This window comes from Tasmannia lanceolata, unplaced genomic scaffold, assembly GCF_043159265.1.
Source record: "Tasmannia lanceolata isolate RefF3 unplaced genomic scaffold, GAP_Taslan_0.1 ptg000007l, whole genome shotgun sequence".
Classification (NCBI taxonomy): Eukaryota; Viridiplantae; Streptophyta; class Magnoliopsida; order Canellales; family Winteraceae; genus Tasmannia; species Tasmannia lanceolata.
The window spans coordinates 28,786,218-28,791,741 of record NW_027518684.1 but is presented as its reverse complement, the minus strand read 5'-3'; the positions used below and the strand labels follow the sequence as shown (position 1 = coordinate 28,791,741).

General features: G+C 40.6%; 1 long non-coding RNA gene across 1 annotated transcript; it reads right to left on the bottom strand.

The window, feature by feature from the left end:
• Window positions 1-897: 897 nt before the first annotated feature.
• Window positions 898-2,735, bottom strand: LOC143881203 (uncharacterized). Its single transcript, XR_013251906.1, has 2 exons — window positions 1,581-2,735; window positions 898-1,477 (listed from the first exon to the last, which is right to left on the bottom strand). It is a non-coding gene; the product is annotated as an uncharacterized LOC143881203 (long non-coding RNA).
• Between the last annotated feature and the right edge of the window lie 2,789 nt (window positions 2,736-5,524).

Below are 5,524 nucleotides of genomic sequence, written 5' to 3'. Positions count from 1 at the left end.
TTACTATAAATTTCATTGTTGTTGGTATTGACATGTAGAATGGGACTCTATCTTCATTCTCGTCCGATTAATCAGTTCTTCAAAAGATCTTTCAGACTCAAGATCAGTCGTGGTCTTACAAACTATACCAATGGTATGGACGAATCCCTTGCTTCATCCAAATGTGTAAAAGATCATAGCCGCACTTAAAAGCCGAGTCTTTCGTTTGTTTAGACGGTCTCCCTCATTTGATTTCAAAACAAAATTATCCTTTGCTGCGGTTTGGATTAACATACCTTATCTTCCTCTTCCTTTTTCACTCCTTCAATCCTGAAAGGTCTGGTAGCCTCTTTTGGCAAATTCCTTCGTGCAGATGATGGCCGAACCACTATAAACAACCGGGTGCAAAATCTTCCATCTCATCTACCTCCTTTAGCGTGGCAATTCAATTCTTATGTTTGTTTAGCTTTATAAATTAATCCAAAAAAATTTACAAACCCAGTGCACTGCCCTCTTGGGTTGCTCTTGGCCACCCTTCTTTAATGGTGCCAACCATGGATATTGGAAAACCTAAATGTCTATCTATCTTAAATAAATAGATTTCAAGATTTGAGAAATGATTGAAGATGGATATTCAATCCCAACCAAACTAAGAAAGGAGTGGAGTGAAGGTGAGAAAAAATTGGCCATCGTGAACTCTGAGGCTATGAATGCCTTGTTTTGTGCTCTTTCATCGGAAGAGTTCAACAGTCTCTGTGTGTGGAATGACATAAGTAATTTGATTCAAGTCACCCATGAGGGGACAAATCAAGTGAAGGAGTCGAAGATTGACCTTCTTATCCATCAATATGACTTGTTCAAGATAAATTATAAAGAATCAATCTCCGATATGTTTAGTAGATTTATTAATATCACTAATGAGTGGAAATCTCTTCCAAGAAAGTGTTATTCAAAAGTTGAACTAGTGAACAAGATCTGCAGATCTCTTGCAAGAAATTGGGAGCCGAAGGTGACGGCAATTTACCAAGCAAAGGACCTCATGAAGCTGGTCCTAGAAGAGTTGATTGGATCTCTCATTACAAATTAGGTGATTGTCAACAATCATTCAAACGGTGAGGAAGACTCAAGAAAAGAAGGGGATCACTATAAAGGACAAGTCAGAAAGCGAAGGAGAAAGTGGAGATGAGGACCTCGTCCTCTTCACCAAGAGATTCAAGAAATTACTAATAAGAGAGGACAAAGTGAAAAACCATGTAAGAACGAAGAAAGATGCTATGAATGTAAGAAGATCGGATATATCGGGCTGGCATTGAGTGACTCGATCACTACTACCACATTGCCCCTCAAGTGTTTGAAGAAAGTACCCATTGAAGAACACGGTTCTGTTCAGTTTTTGTCAGCAGAAATGCCCTCCCAAAGACACTCCCTTCTTGTTCAACGAAAAGCTTCAGTAGGAGTGGCCAACTGTTGGTTGTAGAAAGCTTCAAGTCGTGCACTGCTGCGTGTTTAAGAAAAGACCCATGTTCAGGACACGTTCTAGCCATCATTGGGCTGTAGAAATAAATTGCTAATGAGGCACCTAGTTGTTTTAAGAAATGTACCAGTGAGACTTGCTAGATGTAGGTGGCAGAAACTCATCAGTGAACCCCATTTGATGTTCGACGAAATGCTCCGGTGAGATTGGCCAACTACTGGGTTGTGGATGTTTCTTGTCTCATGATGCCTCAGATGTTTGATAGGATGTGATAGTGTGTGTGATTGTTGAACTTTTGGTTGTAAGACCCTCAAGCCATGACAGCCAAGATGTTGGGAGAAAAATTCAAGTGAGATGGGCTAGTCTCCTGTTACAAGGGCTCCTTAATCTGTGTTAGCTCTAGTCATCGGATTGCTTTCGTACATCAATTTTTAATCCCTCTCCAAAGATTAAACACGACCCTCTCTGTCTCTCTCTAGATAATTTTAATTTAGAAATTAGACACGGATTGGTGAGAATAAAACTGCATAACTTTAATTATGATGTTCGAGGCTTACATTTCAACATAAAAACACAAATTCATCCAGGATCTTCTTGCGAAAAAACAACCTAAGTTTAATAACAAAACCATTACCCAATAGCTAGACTGCTAATAGGGAGGACACAAGCAGGGCCTTCCATTTTTAGGCACATGGATACTAAATTGGCCACTTATTGAGGGGTTGATGGTGGACGTTTCACATAAGAAGGCGGCTACTAATAAGGTATGGGTGGCGCGGTCACGTAAGATGGAGGCCTGGCATAAGGTGTGGGCCGCGGCTTCACATAAGGTCACCTATTATAAGATCCGCCCGGCCGCATCACAGAAGGACGATCCTTTACCAAATTCCTATAACCAATATGCTTGTTATTTGAGTGAAGTTCTTGTGATGGAGGGTTGCCTATAACTGGCCTATCAGGATGGAGCGCCCCATAACTAAAATGCTTCTCAACTGGAGGACTATAAATGGGTGTTGGTGGCGGCTTCACGTAAGGACGGCCAATATAAGCTCTGCCCGGTTTAGGACGTATAACCGGCTTATTACGATTTAGCGCTCCATAACTGATAGGGGTGTTATTTGAGTCAAGTTCTTCTGATGGAGGATTCGGTGGCGGCTTCAAGTAAGGACGGCCATTATAAGCTCCCCCCCGTTTATGACCTATAACCGGCTTGTTAGGATTGAGCGCCCGATAATTCAAATGCTTCTTACTTGAATCAAGTTCTTCTTTTGATGGAGGGTGGCTTGGGTAGTGAACATAACGTGGGGGCTTGTAAACAGGAGTGGGTGGCTTGTATATATTGGAGTTGGGGGCTTGTATTGTGGGGGTGGTTTTTCAACTTGAGGTAGACTGTATATGGGTGTTGGTGGATTTTTCTCAGGTGGCTTATAGCCATAGTCAGCTTGAGAGGGAGTGGTGAGAACCACCACGGAAAGAAGAAAGACTAACAAATGTGGGAGGAATGACATGTTGGCTTTCACGGTAAAAACCTTGAGAGGGAGCTGCCCCTTTTATAGGGACTTCCGAGGCATAGTGAGGCAAATAGATTAAGACACCACATGACTTAGGTCTTCTTGGTAGGAAAAAATGGATAGTCAAGCTTTTGGTCTTAGCAAACTGTTAAGATTATATGGGCCCTTTTAGTGGACACATTGGTCAGGGATGTTGTTTCGTAAGGGCCAAAAGGCACCTCCACAACTTTCTCGCTTAGTAATCCTTCTGTTAGGCAGCTTCTTGAAGATAATTCCGTTGTAGCGTGTGGAAGATCACTTCCATCCCCCCAAGCGCGTGAGGGGTTTCAACCTTATCTCAAGGTGGGGTTCGCAGTATAAAAGTATGAGTTTACTTAAGTCAATTAGAATGCAAACCCTATCTCATAGGAAATGACCAAAATGCACAATCTAATACAAAATAAGCTAAATAACCTCACCTCCTTATATCATAAAAAGGGCGTGCACGAGGCTCCCTCCATTAACCAAAATACCCTTACTATTTAAATACCACTACCGCTAAGGAATTAAGTACATTTGGGTCATTTTCTATGATAGTGATATCTCGTAGGAAAAAATATCAAAACACAACTACAGCATGAAAAATGATCAGGATACCCTTATTTCCATAAAAGATCTATGACATAGAATAGTTTGGTCAATTTATGAGATATGAACATTTCAGTTATTTTTCAAGTGATAGGGTAATTTGGTCATTTTATGAGATATGGGCATTGTGGCCATTTCTATGTGTTAGGCCAACAGTTCAACCTTGATCACTTTCTAAACATTGTTTTGATGGCAACAAACACATTAAATTACACTTTATATTAGTTGATTAAACTAATATTTCAATGCTGTTTAAGTAAGCTCTTTGAAGGTCAAAATTGAAGACATTGAAGCTTGAAGGCTTGGAGCTTGAAACCATGTACAAAGGAGCAAAGAGAGAGGTCCTAAAGCTAAAGAAGAAGATCCATGGAGAATGAAGATGTGGACTGAAGACTTGAAGGGGAGGAATTTAAGATCCAAGTCAAGCTTAAAGTCTAGATTGTTTAAACTAGTCCCTTGTTGATGTGTCAGTAAATGGCACTAAGGTTAAACTACAATAGGGGGTAATTGAGCTGAAATTTAACATAAAATGGATTGAACACAGGTTCGAAAAGTTTGAGTGGAGAGGGAATACTTTAAGATACATTCTACACTTTGAACAAACAACCATGATTGTCTACGAATGACATGGCCTGAAACTGTGCAATTTGCGCAAACCAGAATTGAACCCTTGACAGACAACCATTCAAGTACAGCGAGCAGACGACTGATTGAGAAACATCCCAAATAGCCAATTCTCAATGGCTAGTTTGACAGGAGAATGTGGTTCGTCCGTTGTGACCATTTGGAGCCTATAACGGCAAGGTTTCGTCGCAAACCTCTATAAAAGTGGTTTATTGGTTCTTAAACTTATTAACAAGAAAATTGGCTATATCATTGAACATTAGACTAACGGCAGAATGGAATCAGGATTGATCCAAGATGGGAAAAACGATTGATCCCCTAGATAAATTTCAGTGCTAACACAAACACCAAAATTGGAATCATTATCCGTAACGGGGCAGTTGGAATTGGATTGGAATGTGATATCAATACTGATTCCTGATTCCGAGAGAGATTCTCTCGATTTCTGAAACACAATTTCTTTGTTCCAAAAGTTAGTTTTTTGTTCCGTGCCGTGTAAAAACGGGTTTTTCGTTGATGCCGTGAAAGGCAGGTGCTGTGTAAAGACGGGCTTTGGTTTTAAAAACTTTTTGGAAAAATTTAATAATTGCTTTTTTGTTAAACTAGAGAGAGAAAATTGAGAAGCTCCGGGACTCATCATTGGAAACGTCCTCCCGACAACCTATCATTAGCACAACCTTGACAAAATGGGGTGTCTATAAAAGTGAACTTCCAACCTCTTTGGATCTCGAACTCAATCACCTGACATCAATTCATCACTCAAATAATCATGACCATGACAAATAATGTTATATGTAACCTCTTAGAGACACAAGACACTCTATGGTGTTTAGTCGGGATGAGATCGGTAAACCAAACTAGGGTTCCTCTTAATATTTTGGAATTAATCTCATTATAAAGTCCTCAAACATTTTTGAAACCATTTTTAACATAAAGTAAGTGTTTCTGGTATGTCCATAGAGTACAAGGTAGTCGAAAACGGACTACCAATAAAGAAGTTATTAATTTCCGAAGTTGAGCTGCCGGAAGAGAAAACCGTAGTGCCGGGCATCCGGGATTTTAGCTGGACGTTCAGGATTCTTACAGGGCGTCTGTCTGAGAACAGCCCTGCCTCTTTGCCAGTCATCCATCATTTTGTAGGCCGACCATCGTTTTGCCAGTCGTCCGCCCTGCGCGGACCCAGTTTTTCCAGAAATGCGATTTTTTCACCGCTTTGGCACAAAAATGGCTCTAACTTGAACGTTTCACATTGGAATTGGGTGCGGCTGGATCTTAAAGCGAGGAGCTTCCCAAGAGGCCGACAACCTCA